The 23413-nt window shown below is 43.8% G+C and overlaps 1 protein-coding gene across 12 annotated transcripts in view; it reads right to left on the reverse strand.

Annotated features, from left to right (window-relative positions):
* ATG4C (autophagy related 4C cysteine peptidase) overlaps positions 1 to 23413 on the reverse strand; it is a 375968-nt gene that overhangs the window by 349926 nt on the left and 2629 nt on the right. The window contains exon 1 of one of the 12 annotated variants that reach the window (XM_078669397.1): positions 9814 to 9984. The exons of the other annotated variants lie outside the window; for them this stretch is intronic. The gene's annotated coding sequence lies outside the window, so the exon portion shown is untranslated. Of the gene's footprint in view, positions 1 to 9813; positions 9985 to 23413 lie in introns of those variants that run through there. 12 annotated transcript variants of the gene reach the window in all.

Genomic DNA, 23413 nt, shown 5'->3' on the forward strand with positions numbered 1-23413 from the left:
CATACCTAAATAATGCACATAATTCTTTTTTCCAGAGAAAATCCTGATCTCCTTTACTAAAGGCCCTGTGGGATTGTGTTCTGACTATCAGGTTTTAGCTAGGTATGTGTTGAAAAAATATTTGTTACTCTTGTCTAATTTGCGCAATGCGTGCAATTTTGCTTTAAGAGGATTATGTGAAATTTTAGCAAATACAACACCTTGCAATTTCACACAATGTTTTTTCCTGCCAGGACTGATGTGAGCAGAAAATGTGCTTTTATCTAGAGTTACTTTTGAATATGAGGTATATACCCTTACGTTCAAATTTCACTTGGGATACTCCAAAGTGTGTTTCGCAAAATGTTTACATATTTCCAAAAGATATTCTCAAAATGTCACATTTTTTATTTTTGCAAATTCGCACATCTTTAAGCAGTTAGCTTCCGTAATTATCTTAGGGCCTTCAGGACACTCTGTCTTTTGAATTGCTCTACTTGAGTGCTATAGGAGGCACCATTCCCTTAAACATTGAGTGGGGTGTAGTTTTGAGTACCCAAAAGGAACAAGCAAATGTGGACGAGCATCACATTGTGCTTAATGTCCTATCTGCCTTCACTTAACATCTTGCTGTTTATAACAAAATTGAAAAAATATTATGGCGAACACGCTGGACCTAAGGTGTACATGGAAATTGTTTATTTGGTAGCCCGCATTCTCCATTTACATTCACTGTGCCTGTTGGATCCTGGCACAGAAAGATTGTATCAAACAGATGCATTGACAGGAACAGAACAGTCCACTGGGAATGCAATCTAATAAGGTGTGTATTAGTTAAGCTGAGTGTTCCCTAAGAAAGGATATTCCTTAATACAGGACCTTCACCACGAAGTAGCATGCTTCATCATCGGGCCCCTACCCTGGTTCCGGATGAAATTCATGGTGGGCACTACCTGGAGCTCTTGAAGATATTGAGAATTTTTTTTGACAAAAATAGTGTATCTCCCTACTCGTGAGTCGGTAGAACCTGTTCAAGTAAAAAAAATATGAGGGGGATGGTGTGCATTTAATTGGTAACAAATAGGTGATGCATGCAACAATAAGGGAACACATGTGTTACGATGCACCCTTCACTTTGAAATACCTCATCTATGGTAGTACCAGGAAAGGATTGGGAACCTTTGTTACATGGTGTGGGAAAAGCACCTACTTGTTGAGGGCTTGTTACAAGGCCATCCCCTTTTCCGACAGTCCAAGTGTTCACATGGAAAAATGAAGAAGCCTAAATTTAACATTTGTTTGCCACCCTGCATTTCATGATCCCACCGCTGCCCCCCTCACCTGATATTAATTGCAGCCTGCCGTGGGCGTACAGTAAATTATTGGTAACATACTCAGCATCGATGCAACAGGTATAGAAAGGTAAGATACGTTGAGGAGAATATTGTTCTTGCAGGATTGCCAGCAATTTGCACATTTTGAGCCTTCACTGATGATATACTAAGCGATTCGCTAATAATGAGACCAAACAAACAAGAAAGGCCATGTACTATCAGAGATCTTTAGGTAGAAGAACTACTCAATTTGCACCGCAAATGGAAACTCTTGTGAAGTGTATGCCGCAAGCAAACTTAAGTGAATCTAAATTACAAAAGGAGAGTGCAGCACAAATTAATACTCAGTTGTAAACAATAAAGAGAGAAGGCCAAGAAAGTAAGTATGTTCATTTTAATGACAAAATATAGATATACAATTACACGGGGGGAATGTGATAGTACTAGTGTCGGGATATTTATTAATTACCCAAGATTAAAAATGTCTCGAGCTATGGGCAAGATGAAGGCAATGTTGAAAGGAAGATAGAACAAAATCAGGAGGAGAAAGATGTTTTGGTGCTACAGATTAAAGGGTTTCATGAACATTTCACAACAGGATAGGCACACTCTAAGGGTAGGTGAGTGCCCTGCTGTGAAAGCTCGGTCATGCTTCTTCACGTAGCTTTTTGTTTGTTGCTCTTCTCTGTTGATTTGGAAGAGGGGCATCGTGTTTCTCAGGGAAGACTGCTACCCGGATGTGAATGTGAACTTCTCTGGTCCGCCTTTTTTGTATTTTATTCTTTACTGGGTCCCTGTTGCCTCTGGCATGTAGCATTTCATCTTCTGCATTTACCACGTTGTGTATTTACCCGGTGCAGCGCAGGTGGTGAAATGTCCGGAGCAACAAGGAGGATGCGGGGGGCGTGGCTTGGACGCCGCCAAGATGGCGGCGTGACCCGGGAGCTCCGGCACCGACCTTCTCTTGCCTCATCACTCAGGCACTTTTCCTCACGATCTTCGCCACAATGTGCCTTGCCCCGCAAACCGGAACGTGAGGAGAGCCTAGCGCCCTCACTGTTTCCCGGTTTCGCGGTCTTTTGAGGAAGCTGCGGGGGAGTCTCTTCTTTGCGGCTGCAGCCGCCATTTTGTGCGCCGGCTGCGGATTTCAGCGGCGGCCGGCTCGAACCTGCACATGCTTTTCACCACACTCCCCTGCCTACCTGAGGATCTCTGCAGCGCTGAATTCAGTGGTAAGCCTCACTGACAACGTAACTGGCTTTTTTCGTGGCACCCTTATGCTCCATTAATGCTGCTCTTCGAGGACATTTTGAGACTTTCAACAATTATTATGACATGCACTTCTGCAGCGCTTTTCTACACCTAAATTTGCGCTTCTATTGTACTGTACTATGAGCACCTCGTTGAGAAGTTTCCCACTTTCGAGGTCTTTTGCGCAAGCTGTGTGAGAGTCTCCTCTTCACGTCTCCAGCCACCATTTTGCGCGCGAGCATCGAATTTCAGAGGCGGCCAACTTATACGTACATATGCTTCTCCTCACCCTCCCCTCCTCAGCTGAGGACCTCCGCAGCATCGACCCTCATTGGTAAAACCTTACTAACTGTGCAACTGGCTTTCTTTGAGGCGCCCCTTCTTCTTACGCTTCCTCTGCGCTGCATTTGGGGGCAATTTTGAGACTAAATGTGCATCTTTTCAGCTTTCATTGGCTTCTCCTCTCCGCCTATATGAACTCTGATATGAACTGCCTCTAACTTAGCGCTTCTGTTGTATTGTGCATTGACCACCTCGTCAGGAAGTGTCACTTCAACAACTGCCTCCAGGAAGTCCTTTCACGATCCTTATGCACCTTTCCATACCTCCTCTCATATATGATCCTGCCTGCCGCCTACCATAGTACTTTTCTGAGTCCTTGCAGTATTATATTTTGACTGGTCTCGCTTCTGGTGCTTTATTCTTCCTGCGCAGTGTTATCATTGATCATCACAGGATTGGTGCTGAGGAATTTTCCCTACCTTACAATAGCCTCTTACTTTTACCTCTCTGTTTTAACTGCCCTATATGGGGGAACTCCGCACTCTGAAGCTCACACCGCTACCGAAAGTATCTGCTGGTTCTGACTCCGACTCACCTACCCAGGAAATGGAGGAAGGCAAGCCCTCGAGGTCTGATCCTGCCCATGGGGCTATTCCTAAGTCTCAGAATGGAAGTAAGTCACAATCTTCCTTGACTTCAACCAAGCGTTTGAAGAAAGATCCGCCATCTCCTGGGAATAATTCTTCTTCCTCATCTATGGATCTCATTCTGGAAGAACTACGTGCCTTCAAGCCCTTTATGGAAGCCACCACAAAAAACATGCAGGCCATGCAGGAGAAATGGATATCTTTGGACTCACGTGTCGCGACCTTGGAGCAGTCCTCAGATTCTTTGCACTCTACCTGTTCCCGAATTCCTTCAATAGAGGCTGAGATCCTTCTACTCAGGCGTCAAACTGAGGATTTGAAAAACAGGAATCGCAGGAACAACCTACGCTTATACGGTCTTCCGGAACTTACAGAAGGGTCCAACCCTACCTTCTTTTTTCCAATCTTTTCTCGCGAAAATTCTGGACACTCCGGCTTTATCCTCCATTAACATTCAGCGAGCACACCGTCTTGGCCCCAAAGTCGCTACCAAACCTAGGGGGGTTATCATGCTGTTCTTGCAGTGCACCGACCTCTTGCAGGTCCTTTCTGCCGCCAAACTCAAGAAGCAAATTACATGGGAGGGTCATCGTCTTTATCTGTCCCAGGATGTCTCCAAGGCCACTGCAGACCGGAGGAAAAAGTTTTTGGAACTAAGACCTCAGTTAAGAGCCCTTAATGCTAGATATGGTCTCTTACACCCTTGTCTCTACAAGGTTACATATAAAGACAGAACAACTACATATGAAGATCCTGCGGCCCTGCAAGCCTTCCTTCGCCAACAGATTCCGGATGTCATGGATACCTCCAGACCGGGCTGAGTGGACTCGTTGCCCGTCATTCTCCTGATCTTGTTTGATTGGTCTTGTTTGATATGGTTCTGTTTGATTAGGGTTCTGCTTTTCATTTCTTGGCGTTGTTTTCATTTGTATTAATTGCCGGTTATTGTTATTATGACCGTTTCTTGTTATTGTTTCTTGTTATTATGACTGTTTTATCATTTCATTTTAATGTTTTATATACTATTATCTCTAGTCGAAGTCATATTTTGCTGTAGATCCTTACACTTTCCCTAATGTCTCTCTCATTTCTTTCAATATTTCTTTAGTTCAACTTCATCTTGACGCTTCCTAATGTTTTCTTATGTGCCCATCGGACTTATAATACTAATGGTTGGATGTCCGCTCTGGTGTTGTCGTCGTCATCTCCCGCCACCACCATCCCCATCCCTGTTTTGGGTTTTTTCCGTCTTCGTAAGTATGTCTTTCAGTCGTTCGTTTCGAACCTGTACTGTCTCTTTGTTCGTTTTTGTCCCTGTCCTTTTTCTCTCTCTCTTACTCTTGCACTCTCCTTTACTTTCTCCCTGGTCTTTTCGTCTCTCTTCTTTTCGAACTCACTCCTATTTCTATAACAGTTGCTCTACCTTTTCCTCACACATTTATTCTTTCTTCTCCTTCTCTCTTATCCTTCTTTTTTCATCACTATATTTCCATTTCTATCAATTTTCCCATTATATTTCTACTGCATTTTTTCCAATGTATTTATTATGCATCCATAGGCATGTTGTGCTTAGTTATTTTTCTAAATTGTTCCATTCCGTGTAACGACATGGAACGTTAAGGGTTTACATAATCCCATTAAAAGACAGAGGGTTCTCTCGCACTTGGCAAGACTTAAAACTGACGTTGCTCTTCTCCAGGAGACCCATCTTGCTGAGTCGGAGGCCTTAAAACTTAAGCGTTGTTGGGTGGGTCATGTTATTTGTTCTCCTACGACATCCAGAAAGAATGGGGGGTAATTTTGTTGCATAAAAAGTTAAATGTTTCCTCGATTACTCATGAATGTGATGATGATGGTCGTTGGCTTATTGTTACTTTTCTCATTGATAATATACCACTCACCCTTTTTAATGTGTACGCTCCTACTGGGATTGATAGATCCTTCTGGCCTTCTATCTCCGCCAAGTTGTCCTCTCTCTCTGGAGATTACATACTGCTCGGGGGAGACTGTAATCAGATCGTTGACCCCTTCCTTGACCGTCATTCGAAAGTCACTTTTGTTCCATCTAGAATGCACACTCAGTTTGTGAACTCTTTTCAAAACAATGCCCTAGTAGATATTTGGAAACTGTGCCATCCCGATGTTAGAGAATATAGTTTTTTCTCTCCCCCTCACCAATCCCAATCTCGCATTGACCATATTTTTCTCAGTAAATCCCTATCCCAACACGCTATCCGTTCTGAAATTGGCTCCATCTTACTCTCCGATCATGCCCCAGTTTTTGTAGACCTTGACTTACTCCCTTTCTCTCCCCACCCTGGCAGATGGCGTTTTAATAATGCTTTGCTTTTGGAACCCGCCTTCTCTACCGAATTCACTGCATTTGCCAAGAAATGTTTCCTATTAAATCAAACCCCTGACTCCCCTTTTGTTATGGTCTGGGACTCCTTTAAAGCAGCCTCTAGAGGTTTTATTATTAACTTTGTGTCTCGGCGGAAGACACTTCGAGAGGCCAAGTCGGAGAAAATTCTGGCTGACATTAAAGCTTTGGAACTTGCCTATTATGCTTCTAAATCTGATTCTTCCCTTAAGGCACTTATTGAAGCAAAAATCTCCTTTAATAAATTCACAACCGACGCAGCTTCTAATATTTTGCTAAAATGCAATTCCAGATATTATGGAGGTAAGAATAAAATGGGGAAGCTTTTGGCCAATTATTTAAAGATCCGTAAGGAGCGCACAAAAATTCAATCTATTAAAACCTCTTCTGGCGAATCCACATTTAAGGATAAAGATATCCTCACTGAATTTGTCAATTTTTACGATACCCTTTACACACCAGAACAGGTTCCGACGTCTGATGATGTCACCTCTTATTTTCATTCTCTTCCATCTCCCTCGATTTCGCATGTTGACTTTCATTCTCTGGAACATGACATATCGCTCTCTGAAATCTCCCATGCTGTATCTAAACTTCGTCATGGCAAATCCCCAGGCCCTGATGGCTTTACTATTGAATTTTACAATCACTTCGCTTCTCTTCTACTTCCTAAACTTTTACTCTTATTTCAATCTTTCTCTGATGCTGGTTCCTCTAGCGGTTCTTTTCAACAAGCCTTAATTTGCTTAATTCCCAAGGAGGATAAGGATCACTCCTTATGCAAAAATTATAGACCAATATCTTTGGTTAACACTGATTATAAAATTCTAGCGAAGATATTGGCATTGCGCATGGATCCCCTGTTACTGGAACTTATTGGCCAAGAACAATCTGGTTTTGTCAAGGGGCGTCTTTCCTCCGATAATTCCCGGGTTTTTCTTAACATACTTAGTAAGGCTTCTTCTTTGACTTTTCCCTTCGCAGCTATCTCCCTAGATGCGGAGAAAGCTTTTGATAGGATTGGGTGGGATTTTATGTTTCAGGCTTTACGTTGGATTGGTATCCCTCCCAAATTCATTTCCATTGTTTCTTTACTTTACTCCGATCCTCAAGCTTCTATTTTTGTTAACGGGATGTCCTCGGATTATTTTTCTTTACACAGAGGGGTTCGACAGGGTTGCCCATTGTCGTCCTTACTTTTTGTTTTAGCCTTAGAATCCTTCCTTACTAAAATTCGCTTGGATGACACTATCTCTGGTTTTCAATTTGGTCCCCAGCAGGTCAAACTCTCGGTTTATGCCGATGATATTCTTTTTTACTGCTCCGATCCTATTACATCTATTCCTTCTTTTCTTCAGCAGGTCTCTTCCTTCTCTGTAGTTTCTGGCTATCGCTTGAATGCCGACAAATGTGAAATCTTGCCGCTGAATCCCCTTTGCCAGAAACATCTTTTTTCCCGTACGGGTTTCTCTTGGCAACCATCTAAAATTAAATATCTAGGGGTTTGGTTTGCACCTCTAATATCTGATACTCTTAAACTAAACTTTGATTACATTTACAAGAAAATGGACACGACTATTACTCGCTGGCACCCGCTCTTTTTGTCTTGGTGGGGTAGGCTCAACTCTATAAAGATGATGTTATCCCTCTTGCTTCTCTATACTATTTCCATGCTCCCTCTACACATTCCTCTTTCTTTCTTTAAAAAGATTGACTCTTTATTAGATTTCTATGGAACAGTAAGCGTCCTCGTATAGCTCTATCCTCTCTACATAGGGACAAAGCTCAATCAGGAGTACGTTTTCCTGATTTTAAACAATACCACCGTGCTTTTTCCTTGAAGCAATCAATTCGCTGGTTTTCGTCTAATTCGCCTCATTATCCTCCTGTCTGGCTCAGTATGGAATCTTCTTTTATTTCCCCTTTTACCTTCCGCGAATTTTTGTCCTTTTCGTCTCCTTTAACTCGTCTTCGCACACCCATTATTTCACATCCTCGTAATCTTCTTTCCTCCTACTTATCTTCATCATATCCCTCTCTCCTCTCTATTCATGAACAGCCGATCTGGAATAACTCCCTTCTCAAAATCCGTAATCGTACCATTTATTGGAAATCTTGGCATTCTCGAGGAATATGTTGGATTTCTCAACTACTTTTTCATGATACTCCTCTCTCCTTCCAGGAACTTCAATCTTTTTTCTCTTTGCCTGGCTCTGCCCGATCCCAATACACTGCTCTTTATCCAGTCTTACTTTCATATCTTCTATCTCTTTCACCTTCTAACGATATTCCTTTAGACTGCAGATCCACTTCCATTTTACTGGAGTCTTCTCCTTCTGCATCCGCTTTGTATAATTCTTTCCGTTTTACCAAAGATAGACTGAAGTCGCGCATTGAACTTGCTTGGGAGTTGGATTTCTCTCAGAATTGGCCTATAATTTTTTGGGATAAAATTTGGACTAAGCTTCATAAAACCTCTAGAGCTGCTAACACTACCCAAACTCTATACTTCATTTACCACAGAACTCTATTTACTCCACTTGCCTTATCCCGTTTTTTATCAGATACCCTTTCTACCTGCTGGTCTTGTCCTTGCCCCTCTGCAGATCTCAAACATATGCTGTTTCATCGGAACTTCCTCATTCTCCCTGCCATTACCGTTTACTTGACCTTTTCATTGCTGTAGCTTTTCATATCATCACTTCTAACTGGAAACAGGCTGCAAATATTTCATATCAGTCCTGGTGGAATGCAGTCTGTTTTAATCATCGTCTAGATACCAATTATGTATCTCCCATTTCCCTAGCTGTTAAACGTGACCTGATTTGGCTTCCTTTGGTAACGTACCTTTCTTCATATGCCCCTACGCATCCCTCTCCTGATTCTGCAACAGTTGAAGTACGTAAACCCCCGTGATTCTCTTATTACTATATATTTTATTTCTGTAACTATTAAGTCTCAATATATCATATTTCATTTATTGTATTTATATTCATTTGATGTGTTCATATTTCTTCATGCTTATATTGCTTACTTTTTATGAATCTACTATTGTATTGCTTATTTCACCCATCTACTTATTGTAATTCTTCTCCCCTCCCTTGCCCCCCCCCCCTTTTTTCTATTTCTCAATAAATCAAACTTTAAAAAAAAGGAGGATGCACAATGGCTGCTTACAGACTCAAGGAAAGAAACTGATGTTAGTACAATGTTAATATTAGTGGACACCAGTTCAACATAAAGTTTTCCCAAAGATCATTTCCAAGATGTAATGGAACTTTTCAGACTTGCAACCCATTGAAATTTGTCAGGTACGTTTAGGGTAAATTATTTAACCATTTTAGAACATGTGTCGGTGGATTTTGAGTTCATAGAGAGAGAGGTGCACAGTAAGACATAAGCTGACGGCGGTCCACATGCCATAGTTAGATGTTGCGGCAATAGACAGTAGACCGCTGCAGTGGCGGTCTTCTCTGCTGGCTAACAGTACTCCGCCGCCATCAGACCAGCAGGTTTGCACCAAGCCTATTTAGATGTTCCCGTTGTGTAGGAGGTGTGCTGGTGGCGGTTTGCTGATGGAGTGGTGCAGTGGAGACTGGTAAGTTCAATTCACATATGTAACATGTTTGCTTGAAAGACATATGTAAGCAATGTGTTAAGTCCCTTTGTACTACAAATGGCATGCCACTCACACAACATACACACACTATTGAATGCTCACCCACAGGCACCACTAGCACAACACCCTCAAGCACCACAACAGCAAATACGTTTTTGAAGTGTCAATACAGGTGTGATCAATTTACCTTGATAAGTTTGAAAATGAACACTACTGCATTACACCTAAGAAAAATATTGCATGTAAGAGCAATGCAGAAATACACAAGGCTACATCAAATGTCAGCATACGGTACATAGGACAATTGTACAAGTAGCTTACCTTAGATCTCGTTGAACGGCGTCGTTTGGCGTCATGGTGGAGTTGGAGCAGCAAAGGAGGGACCAGGACGATGGGGTACAAGATGGAAACGGAAGTGGAAAGCAGGAAAGCATGAAAAAGGTACCTAGAATCCCTATCCGACTATCATCAGTGTCTCATTCGTTTTCCTACCTAAGCAAAGCTACCAATGATTAGGCAACCTAGAACAAGTGACTTAGAATAATCTCATGAATGGTGGGAAACAAGAGCACTCGTTCATTTGTATTCCTCATATAAGTCCACAACATGCGTAATCAGAGACACAGTAAAGTTTAAAATATTTATTTCAACGACGTGCTCTAAGATGCAGTATCTTGGCTAACATAGGCAGGCATATGATTAGAAATAATACAATCTGCATTGTTACAATTCCATAAAACACAAAGGGAAAAATCATATTATACTGATAGTGGAAACAGGTCATAAAGCACCTTGCGTACCACCCTCCCCTTGCTCAAAGCTAAGTTTTATAATAATAGAAGGTCTCTAACTTTCAACGGTGGACCCCATACCTCAAAGATCAGCTTAGGTGCCGCACGTAGCCTTTTTCCTGCGTCCAGTTTGTTTCTGTGCAAGGAGGGGGACTCCAGATACCAGAAGGCCTGTGATTTCGCGCACCTGAGCGCAGTCACGCCCACAACCACTGCGCTACATCACGGCTCGCGCCCCCGCTTCGTGGGAGCCGCTCGTAGCCGTTTTCCTGCTTCCAGTTTGTTTCTGTACAAGGAGGGGGACTCCAGATACCAGAAGGCCCGTGATTTCGCGCACCTGAGCGCAGCCACGCCCACAACCACCGCGCTACATCACGGCTCGCGGCCCCTGCTTCCTAGGAGCCGCTTGTAGCCGTTTTCCTGCTTCCAGTTTGTTTCTGTGCAAGGAGGGGGACTCCAGATACCAGAAGGCCCGTGATTTCGCACACCTGAGCACAGCCACGCCCACAACCACCGCGCTACATCACCGCTCGCGGACCCCGTTTTCCTACTTCCAGTTTGTTTCTGTTCAAGGAGGGGGACTCCAGATACCTGAAGGCCCGTGATTTTGCGCACCTGAGAACAGCCACGCCCACAACCACCGAACTACATCACCGCTCGCGGCCCCCGCTTCGCGGGACGGGCGGGCAGGCGCCGGGCCAAGGGCGGGCCTGTTTTAGCCCGTTAGAGCCAGTAAGAGGACGGGACGGGGCTACCCTCTTTCGACTGCAAATTAAGGTTAGTGTATCCAAATTGCATCTTGAACCCCGCTGGATTGGCAATTAAAATACCAACCACTTAGAAAAGCCACTTTTGTCCTAGACTGTGCTATGGCTACCATTAAGAAACCGAAGGGGAGGAAGTCCAATATAGGTGGTTCTCTTGTGGGTAACTTGGACCATTTTATCACTAGGGCATCATCTGTGCTCTCCCGGGGAATTGAACTAACTGAGAAAAGGCTGTTCTTGGATTCTGCATTTGATAAACGGGGGGGGGCGTCCCTCTAACAAACAAGAAAGTGAAGATGCAAAAAAGGAATAATGCGGGCGAGGGACCAAGCACAAGACCCTTAAACACCACAGCCACAAGCCCACAGATTATCCAATCGGCAGTTGTTGTAACAAACTTCAGTGATGTGGATCCTACAGAGCTGGGAACTGCTTTTTGGGCGAAACTGGAACTTATTTTTACAAAGACTTGTCTCCCTATATACGACAGACTCACCCTGATTGAAAATAGACTTTTGCATCTAGAGTCGCGGTTTGATTCTGCCCAGGCACGGAAAGATCTACATACTATAGGGGGTGATGGCACTCGTGACGGGGTGCAGCAAAACGGTAACGGAGAAGGCAATTCTAATAATCCGCCCACTAGCAATAATTCACTTGCTGCTTCTCCTTTGGTGGTAAACAACAATCCTCCCCCCCAATGTTATCTCACTACCACTAAGGCTAAGCAATGCAGATAACAGCAATGTTCTACCTAGAAGGGGGGTGTCTGGGGGAGTGATAGGCTGTGTAGACCAACAATCACAAGCCAGTAGAAACACTCCTGAAGATGGGCTCGAAAAAGCCCTTCCCTGTATTGATCTCCCCCCAGAGTTTTTACCATATGTGGTGGTGCTTGCAGGGGTCCCAGCTCTAGGTCAGGGGAAAAATGAGGAATACACTGAACTTAAAATTAAATGTATACATTGGCTTAGTCTTAAAAGGCCTCTTCCCCCACTGGTCTCCGGTGAAATAATGTTTGCAAGACGAGTTGACTGGGTAGGGACAAGACAAAAAACCATTGCGGGTAACTGTGTGATAATTATCTTTAGGAACATCTGTGCTGTAGACTATATCTGTAATGGGGCTCCAGTTCGGTCTGAAACACAAATTCAACCCCTAAATCTATCTTATTTTTATCCTGCTCCCCAGTTGGGTCCTAAACGTAATAGAGGCGGGCAGTCCTGGGGGGCACGGAATATGCTATCTTATAGAGATCAAGAGGGGGTAACGAACTGGAAGGGCCCGTATCCACCCACCCCTTTACTCTCATTGTTTCCTCAAAGTAATAGGTTTAGCATGTTGGACCAAGTGGATTGACGCCCCGAGAGCCAGCGGTCCCCATCCTCAATAGCTAATGATCCAGGCCCCGAAGTTGAGAGAGTGGGGAGAAATGTTGATGCTAACACTCTCTATGCTCCACTTACTCCCCAACGAGAGGGTGCAGGGTGTATGGTGCTAACTGGGGCTAAAGCGGGGCAGATCAAGGGGAGGGATCACGCGGCTTCAGATTTAGGTGCCCTATCTCTCGAGTTACAGGAGGAGGCAGGGGGTCCTACTGTTGAGTTGTTAATAGATGAGGACAAAGAGAGAATGCAAGAGACCGAGGGGCCAACATGTCTCAGTGGGGTAGATTGCGGTGAATATAGCCCAATGGAAGGTTTAGATCCAACTAGATCCAACTAGCACCAGGGCAATGGATAGTAGTAGTAAAATCTTGTCCTGGAACCTGGCAGGGATTAGAAATAAATTATCTTTGCCTGAGTGGGGTTTTTTCATAGAAAAACATGATATCTGCTTGATGTAGGAAACGTGGGCTTTGGAAGAGACTGCGAGGGCTGGCTTTGCCACTTTCAATATTTTGGCTATAACACGGGGTAGAGGCAGGCCCTCGGGTGGCCTAATGACATGGGTGGGCACGCATTTGGGTGCCAAAGCAGCTCATATTTCAACTGACTCACCAGATGTCCAATGTGTCCTTCTAACGCTCCCAGACTCCACTCAGATTGCCCTATTAAACATCTATTCCAACATCTATTCCAGGCCTACGCAGAGTGGGCAAGAATCGGGTACTATCGACATACTGAGGCAGTTTATCCTGACCCTCGATCCAACAGTAGCCCTATTAGTTGGCGGAGATTTTAATTGCCAATTTGAACCCCTTAGTAGCTTAGATATGGGTGGACTAGCTGACGAGGATCAGTATTGGCGTTTTCCTGAGCCGCTAATACCCCCTTCCAGGGCATGGACCCCGCTGGTCCTCCAAATTAAATCGCTTTCCCTTACAGCGTCCTTGCGGGCGTGTAATGGCAGGGTTGAAACCAGACATTGGGATAGGGTCCTGGATTTTAGGGTTCATCCGAGGAATGACAGTGACCATAATGCTCTGGTCCTGACATTGAAACCCGGGAGTTTTGGGTTGTCTAACCCCGCCCCTGATCTTTATGCTGCTCAACCCCCTCTCCTGCTATCTAACAACAGACGGAGAGTCAAATGGCCATATTTCCAAGGCTCCACGACTAAACTTGATGGAATATACCAGCTAGCATTACCGCAGCTGATAGAAATGGGGGAGATGGGAGAAAAGGAACCCGACCAAGACTCGCTGACCAGGACTTTGGAAACCCATAAGCAGTTGGTTGCTAAACTGTCTGATGTGTTCTACCCTTATGCTAGCAAGAAGGCAATCCCAGTTTCAACCCACCCTTGGTACGAAGTATCCTGTCGGAAAGCAAAAAAAGATTTGCTACCCACAATAAAAGAAAAGGATAGAAGCGCCATTAAGCAATGTCGGCTTAAATATAAGCAGGTTATTAGTAGGGAAAAGAAAGATTGGGAGGCAAATAGATGGGAAGATCTTAGATCAGCACTTTCACACAAGGATTCCAAGACATTTTGGGCCATTGTTAGCTCAGGGGCGCGTGATGGTGGATTAGCGCCAGTATCGAACATAGCATCTGTGGTCTGGGAATCCCATTTTGGAGCACTTCATGCTAATCCTGCTGAAGAGGTCTCCTTGATCCCTACCACTGGACCCCTCCATGAGTATCGATTGGAGGGGCCATCTGATACTGCGATGGGTGAGGTTGAAGAGACCCCCTTGCTCTTTATCTCTGGACCCCTCCATGAGCATCGATTGGAGGGGCCATTGGACATTGCGATGGGTGAAGCTGAAGAAACCCCCTTGTTCTCTACCCAAGGACCCCTCCATGAGTATCGATTGGAGGGGCCATCGGACTCTGTGACGGGTGAGGCTGAAGAGACCCCCTTGCTTTTTACCCCAGGACCCCTCCATGAGCATCGACTGGAGGGGTCTTTGGATTTTGCGCTGGGTAGGGATGTAGTGGCCTTCTTGCACGCTACTCCAGGAATCCCCCATGAGTACCAACTGGGTGGGCCCTTGGGCATCACGCTTACCGAGGTTGAAACCGCAATAACTAAACGTTTACCTAAAGAGGCGCCTGGCTTAGATAAGTTGCCTGGGGATCTATTTCGATCTCAACCGAAAATTTGGGCACCATATTTGGTTGTTTTATTTAATGCAATACTCAAGGGGATTGAACCACCAGATACCTGGCTTGGAGCAGAGATAGTCCCTATCCACAAAAAAGGCTGTCCCCTAACCCCGTCTAATTATAGGCCCATCAGCTTGATAGACACCACACAAAAACTGATGGGCAGGATCATCTTAGACAGAATTCAGGGCTGGATAGAGGAAAATGAGATATTGACTACACTCCAGGCTGGGTTCAGGAAGTGTATTTCTACCTTAGACCAAATATTTAGGCTCCAGGTACTATTCTGGAAAATGGTGAGAGTGGAGGGTAGCAGCCTCTACCTCATTTTTGTTGACCTGCGGGCCGCATTTGATCTAGTGCCGAGGAAAAAGTTATGGAGAGTATTAATGGATCTGGGCCTACCTGCCTACTTGCTGAACGTCTTGATTAGACTCCACAAGGGCAATTATGCCCAAGTCAGATGTGGGAGACATGGTGAACTGTCGGCTCGCTTCCCCGTGGAGAAGGGGGTACGCCAGGGGTGCGTCCTGGCCCCAACCTTATTTTGTCTCTATATAAACGGGCTAGTAGACCATCTGCTTAAAGTAAAAGATAACAATGCCCTGAGGCTAGCGTCCGGCCGGGTGCCCGCTTTGATGTTCGCGGATGACACTCTGTTGTTGTCCAAAACATCAACGGGCATCCAACGGACCCTGGATGGTTTTGCAGCTTTTTGCGCATTGCGTGGGCTAGAGATAAATTTAGACAAGACAAAGTTAATGATTTTTAATCCTCCCAAACAGACCCGCCCAAATCCACTTTTGAATGGTACTCCTCTGGAAAGAGTTAAGACATTTGAGTACCTAGGTATTACTTTAACGGAAAGCTTTGACTGGGGCTTTCAGATAGCAAAGGCAGCCCTTAGGCTATCCCAAGTGGTGGGAGGAATTGGTAAAGTCCACAGACTCTCAGATTTTAAGCCAGCGGCCCCAGTCGTAGAAATTTATAGACTTCAGGCCAGAACGGCCTCTATCTACGGGGCAGAATTATGGGAACATCAACTAATAATCAGGCTTACAATGGTAGAACATGTCTTTATGAGGAATCTAATGGGTCTAACAGCTAGCACACCGCTCATTCCCCAAACGTTTGGACCTGGGATTAGATCCTATAGAGGAGGTAGTAGCAGCACGGCCAATGCTTTATTGGAAAAGACTATGGTCAGTGCCTGTATTGGCTGCCTATAAAGAAGAATTTATAGAGGTGTGGGCTTCTTTAAAAACCAAGAACATTACGTGGCTTTTGCACATCAGGGCACTTTGTAATCGGATTGGCCTAACTGAGTTGTGGGATAATCCCGAAGAAAGTTGCCCAGGGATAACTAAAGCTGAGCTGTTATGCCATTTTAAGTACCAGAATTCATTGTCCTTACAGAGGTGTACTTCCGTGGGAAGACTGACGGTAGAGTTCCTCCAAGTAAAAATTGAATCTAGAATGGAGGATTTCTTGGATGTAATTTATCCTCCACTTGCGAGGAAACTCTACATGCAGCTTAGGATCGGTAGTCTCCCACTTAGGGTATTTACCTCTAAATGGGCTAATACAGAGAATATTATGTGCCCGGCATGTATTTACAAGGAAGAAGATGCGGTGTAATATTAAAGGCACTCAAATTTCAGCTTCTTGCAGCTGGATGCATATTATGTCTAGAGTGTGGACCGATCACATTGAATCAACAGAATACATTGTTATTTGACCTTGACGCTGTACAGACAGAGGCTGCCCTGTAAATGTAGTTGAGCTTATATAGCACACAGCTACCCGCAGTGGGTTTCCCGGCGCTTGCTTAGGGAACCCTTCCTGTTATTCCCCTGTGAGATAGCAGGGTATCCACAAGGTGAAAGTCAGGCATCCCGCCACGAGGGGCCGTTGTGGAGATTAAGCAAGCTATTGCCCAGAGTCGCAGAGTGTGAACCCGTGAGTCGAGGAGGCACCGGGGCTAAAATTATCGAGTCCGTGGAATTTTTAGCCCAAGACCCGCCGAGGCGGGGAATTGAACCCTGGTCCAGGACCGATCTCAGCTTCTGGGTCTGCTGCCTCTAACCGCTGAGCCACACTTCTGTAAGTTTAGGGATGTGCAAAGCACTTAGTTCTCATGTGAAGAAAATCAAGCAAGTTAACTTACAACAACAGATATATGTAGTTTTGTATGCAAAAAGCGTCAAAGGTTGCAAAATGCAGTTTAAACTTCTAATGTGGTTATGCTAACATAGCAATGTGTGCAGGCAGGCATCCTTCTTCACTACACCCTCCCCTGATCAGAACACGAACAAATGGGAAAAATTTGGAAATGCAGAGTTCAAGTTCGAATGAGACAGAACCAAGTTCAAATTTTGTCAAACCGCACAAATGGAAGTCAGAATTTCGAAGTAATGAGGTAATAGAGGAAAGGAAAAAAAAAACACAAGAGGGCTTTCGAATAATAAAAAAAAAGAAACTTCTTAAAAAAAAATCAGAATCAAGTATGTGGTCTTAGCTGGTTGGCCGCTTTAATCCATCAGCATGTAGGCAACAGCCTCCAAAAGGAAGTCATTGTTCGCATCAGCAAAAAGTTCAGACATCCAATTCAATAAAGTAAATGAACATACATGTTCTTCAGCAGCTGGAGCCTCTAGCACCATCAGAGGACAACCAAAATGTTCTTCGAGATAACTTTGTGCTAAGAAGTCATGCGCCGCCTCAAATACGTTCCAATTACCTAGAATGCCTTGGGTTGTCGCAAATGCCATAATCCTGATGCCAGAACAGTCCAACTCGTGAGCCACTAAGGGATTCATCAGTTGATCATAATCTGGGGAAGGAACCACAAATCCAAAGACCATTCTAATGAACAATCCAGGCAATGAAACCCAGGCTGGACGCATGTAAAGTACGAGAACCGGAAGGATAATCAATATGCCACACGCAAAGTTGTCAGAGGTAGCGTTCCATAGATCTCAAGCATCCGGTTGCGAAGGTGAAGCAGCCGAAGCAGGCTATCTTGTGACACAGACAGTGCAGCCATTGCGTAGCAAACAAATCAATAGCAGTACAAAGGCAGCCAAGGCTAAAATTAAGGGCAAACTTCCAAAGACGCTGGAAAAAATAGAATGAAAAGATGCTGGTATCACACCAACTATAGTTTAAAAAGAGGTCACAAGTCCAGAGCTCACACATTTAAAAAAGTGTGCCAAGCCACTTGTGGAAGACTCATTGAATATTGTGTGAATAAAGGCACCGAAATGAAGTGGGAGATCAGTATTTAAAAGGGCATGCACCTCTGTTCTGGTGTTAGCCACGTGAAGAACAAATGTTTCACGAGATGAAGTAAGAGGGACTTCTTTCTGAGACAGAAGAGCCCTTATTCTGCTCATCTTATTGAACTCTGCTTTCAAGGTCGGAATGGAAGGCCAGATTGAGACATCAAGTCTCTCATACGGGGTCAGGAAAAGCACATTTGTGCAGCAAACTACACGTTGGGAAAAAGTTACAATGTACGGAATACCGGGTTGCATCCCACATTCCTGGTTGCATGCCTCATTATTTAAAAGTAAATAGCTACTGTTAGCTAATGTGGTGAATGCTGGTGTTATAGCTGGTACAGGAGTACCCTTTAAAATGCATGCTAAATGGGGGGCCTCAGTGTTACAGGCGCAATGCAATTGGATGTTAGTGCAAACCAGAGAGTGATCAGGAGTGGAAACACACTTCTCCCCTTTCAAATATATTTCCTTCCCATCCCGCATGCACCTGTATGTAAATGGCAGAGACCAAACTTCATGGAGAAAAGCAGTACCCAACGGTTCATATCTGCCCAGCGCATAATGTTTCATACATGAATTGAACTTAAGCAAGGAGAAAGGCAGTGTTATTAACCAATGAATGAGCCTCAGCGACTGAATATGGTAAAGGTTCTAACTTTTCTATATGTAAAAGGGAATATGTTGCATCCTTCATGGACATGAACTGCTGCTTTTCAGTCAAATTAAACAGTAAAAATAAAGATGAGGTATTCATGTACTCCCATGGAACTTTCCCAGATGTTAACGTTTGCAAAGTTCTAGCAAATTGCATTATTGATCACAATTGCTTTTGACTATGGAACAAAACAGAAACATCATCTTGCACAATATCCACAACAGATGAAACAATATTATCTAAAGTGTAGATTCTGGCAGAAAGAGTATTAATACTATTGTCAACCACAGCACATACTTTTTCTAAGTTAACTTGATCAATAGCCCTTAATCTAGAAGCAGCTTCAATTTGTGACAATTTCCAGACTTCGTTGTAAATAGCATAAATCCATCTTTTAGACCTGCCTCCTACAACGCCTTTCACAAAGTCATTCAAATCAACATCGTCAGTCAATTGTAATAAGTGTTGTTTTATTGATGCTAAGGTGGAATGTTTGAGCCAATTTTGACATAATTTACCCACTGAATAAGTAGTAACAGAATGGGAATTATCAAAGTGGGGGTCCACTTTAACCTGTGTGTTGCCAGGGGCCAGACCCAGAAAACGATGTTGGCATGAATCAGAACCACTTTGCTAAAGCAACCAGCATTGGGGATCTAAGCTGGAAAAATTAAAGGAGGAATTGGTAACCAGGGTCTGTAAATCATCAATCGGCATATACGTGTGATTGTTTCAACTAGGGTAAGCACCCAGATCAGGAATGGAAGGGGCATTCAGTTTTTTTTAGAAGTAGCCAATCCGAAACAAGTGGTTTGAAAAATAGTCAAATTCAAAACCAACATATGGGCCCGGATAAGGCAAGCACGATGCAAGGCCTCCTTGCCTAGTATCTGCCAGGCTTTAGTACCCCAAACAGACTTAAGATCAACGGTATCTTTCCACAGCTCATAACCACCGATGGTTAACTGATCAATAAGAGACTTAGAGTACAATAATTTTGAGTGAGTGAGCCTAACTTTGGAAGACGATTTGGTAGCAGTTTTAAAATAAAAGGCTTCTGGATTGGTTTGACTAAAATCAGTGAAATATGTAAATTGTTTCAACAGAGTTTTCGAACTGCCTTCCATGGGAGTTGGACAATGTTCCCATTGTGTATAATTAACTATATTGCTAAATGTATTTGCTTTATGCAGGAAATGGTTGCCATAGTGCTGATAGCAGAACAGGTCCACATACTTAGCAGAATCTAAGTACAAATCCTCAGCATCAAAAGCAGTGTAGTATTTCGAATCAGAAAAAGAGCCTCTACGGCTTGGACATCCCAATCATCAGAGCGTATGTTTTGTTTTACAACATCCCCCATAGAGACACGAAGTACATTGGGGACATTTATCACTTCTGTGGGGCCATAAATCTGAAATCTGACAGCATCCCACACATCCCATCTAAAACAGGCCAAGCAGTTATATTAACAAAAGTCTGGTCCCTTTTCATTCTGTCTGATGAGGAATGCGGAGCCAAAGTTCCATTTATGAAACTGATTGTAGATCTTTCAGTCAGATAATGTCCATTAATAAAATGAAAAAAGAAATTCACAAATCCAGTCAACATGAATAAAAAAAATACAGAAACGCCCCAACCAGATGTAAGTCCAAGGGGTTATCAAAAAATGTCTTTTAAACCAATCAGAGAAAAGGGACATTTTTGATTGGGCTCTTGATCTTTTAGAGTTAGAGTCAAATGTAAAACGTGACTGGTCAGCTGGACTTGTTTGCACACCAGGCAACAACACATCAGAGGGATAGGTATACTCAGTATCTTCATTGGGATCAACAGTTGGTGGATTCAACAATGGATTCGTAATTGTTTGCATCTCAATTGCAATGTCAGGCCTGTTCATATTTGCCATAGCTAAAACAGAATTTCTCAACATCGCTGGACAAGAGACTGCAGGAGTCATACTAAGAAGAATCGGCCATTCGCTGTAATTTGACATTGTCCATGGAGATGTACCTGTTATCCTTGAGACCAGGAAGTGGAGGTAAAATTACTGTTCTTGTGCCCTGCACGCCAAACACTGGAACTGGAGCTCGATAAGAGGGGCCAAATTCTTTCTTGTTTTCCACCTTCTCACGGACCAGGTCTCCAATTCAAGGTAGCCAGTTGGCTACCGGAATCTGTAGTGCTACATCAGATGTGGAGGGCAAATGTTCCTTTGCAAGACTTTCACGAGTCTCTTGTAGGTTCTGTAACACAGCAGAATGATTATCTATGTCAAAGGGTGCGGTCGACGCCGCCTTGTCTAGACCATCAAGATGCGGGACACATATCTTTATGCCAAAGAGCATTTCGTATGGGGTCCGCCCACCCAGAGACCTTCTAGGGAGATTATTAAGTGCACGTTGAATGCTATACAAATGGGCCAGCCAATTCCTGCCAGTGCCTAACACCCTAGCTGTCAAGGATTGCTTTAAGTCACAGTTCATTCATTCAACAACAGAATTGCCCTCAGACCTGTATGGGGATGAAAATTTGACTTGGACCCCCAAAGATCCCATGGCTTACTTGTACGCCTTAGAGGCGAACACTGGACCCTGGTTAGAATGGAAAGTATCACATGAAAAAATTCCCACAAAGACATGCAAATCCCTGATGACATTTTGAGCATCAGCGCTACGTTGTGGCCAGACCCACAAAAAGTGTGTGCACGAATCCACTGCAACTACAATGAACTTATGCGCAGTATCAGAGGAGAAAGAACCACTGTGATCCAAATAAACAAACCCAAGTGGTTTATTAGATATGTACAACTGTGTTTGAGGTGGGCGCGCAGCAGTAGAAGGTTTGATCTGCTGGCAAATGTCACAAATAAGGACATAATCACAAGTCTGTTTGTACAATCCGCGCCACCAGTAACGTTGTTGTAAGATAGTGACAGTCGCTGAAATGCCGGCATGCGCTGAAGTCATGCCATCATGAGTGGCTGTTATTAATGCTTGTCTGCGGTCCACGTTGGGAATTATTCTGTCACCAATGTCGTTAACTCCTTCGACGCTCATGACGAGCTCAGCTCGTCATGGAGTTTCCATTGACTTCAATGGAAATTAAATTAATATTCATGAGGTGCCTTAGCATCCAAGTGGTTAATTCTCACATAGGGAACTTTATCAGGACTTAAATGATAAGAGTACTTTGAAGGGAAACCTCTAGGGTAATTATCGCCCTTCTCTGTAGCAGCAATAGCCGCCAAGATGTCATCATCAATCTCACTTTTGGATCTTGTAACTGCTGCTACTATGTATGTTACCACTGCTGTCTTTGCTGCTTTGTCAGCAAGACTGTTGTCAACAGCGTGTACACCTACGCGCTGGTGACCAAGAGTATGAATTACATTCACGAGAGGCAGATGTTCTTTTAGTTCTGCGACTAAAACCCAAAGTATTTTGTTTTTGATTGTGCCACCTTTGGAATCACGATAATCGTTCTGAGCCCAAAAGAATAAATTTACGTTAAAAGACTGAACTCAGTAGTAAGAGTCACTTACAATTAAAGTAGTCACACGAGGGTCAGCAAACTCTAGTGCAAGCACCAGAGCTTGTAGCTCTGCCAATTGGGCGGTACAGTCCCTAATGATTTCGTATGCACAACATCGAACTTGAATCCTCCACTCACAATGGTACTAACCACTATTGCGCAGGCAGCTGAATAAGCATGCTTAGAATCCGTCGCCGGTTGCGCCGAACTGTCAGTATAAATGAGACAATGGTAACCCTAAAGCGGACGCATGGACAGAGGAGCAGGATGAACAAATTCATACTGTAAGAACTCCTGAGTTTGCAATGAGGGATCAAAGATGAATGTGACATCTGGAGATGTCAGCGATGTTGCCCATTGTATCCAACTTGGGTATAAAACTTTAGAATTAGGTACCCTGGCTCTTGTCACTGACTCAAGGGCAGGATACGGTGTAACAACCAACGTGCGTTTTCCCTGCGATATCCTTCAGAATAGCCATCTGGACCACTGTTAAAACTTTTTTGACAGGAGAAAATCGCATTTCAGCCGAAGTGTACAAGTGTGACTTGTAAGCAATGGGGACCATGTCTCCCTCATTAAACGTCAAGTATGTGAAACCCACTGCACCCAGCACAATTCTTATGACCAGGTTTGTATGGTTATCACATGTCAGAAAGTATTTCGATTCAAGAAGATCAGACTGCAAAGATTCCAGGATAGCTGAATGTTCAGGAAGCCAGCATGATTTGGTAAAAGTAGGTTCTATCAAGGCATAAAGCGGCTTGATACGCTGGGCATAATCGGGAATGTAAGTACGCCCGAAATTTAAAAAGCCCAGTAAAGACTAGCAGTTTTTCAGAGTTATTGGAGCGCGCAAACGTGCGCACTTCTTTAAGAAGTGAGGTGCCAAACCTCGACCTTTGTTGTTGAGCTCATAGCCCAGAAGCAACACTGTGTACTCTGCAGTGTGTGATTTCACAAAGTAAAATTTGGAACCGAAGTCCGCAAACATAACAATGATGCGGTCAACTTGACACAGATGCGGCCATAATTCGTCGTCTGTGAGATAAATGTCATCCACATATGAGTATGCATCCGGGTCAATGCCGTCCAACAAAGAGACAACACGGGCGGCAAAGACGCCTGGGCTATTCTTGTAACCCATGGCTAATCTTTTGAACTGTTTTTGTTTACCGCCAGAAGTAAAAGCTGTCCACTGACTACTAAGAGGGGGCAGGTTATGCCTAAAAAAGCCATTTAAAATGTCAAGTGTGGCTTTAAACCGTTTTCTCAAAGACTATCGACCAGAGCAGAACTGTGGGTATTCTGTACTGCACATGTACGACAATGAGGG

Source organism: Lissotriton helveticus, chromosome 1_2, assembly GCF_964261635.1.
Source record: "Lissotriton helveticus chromosome 1_2, aLisHel1.1, whole genome shotgun sequence".
In the NCBI taxonomy this organism is placed as follows: Eukaryota; Metazoa; Chordata; class Amphibia; order Caudata; family Salamandridae; genus Lissotriton; species Lissotriton helveticus.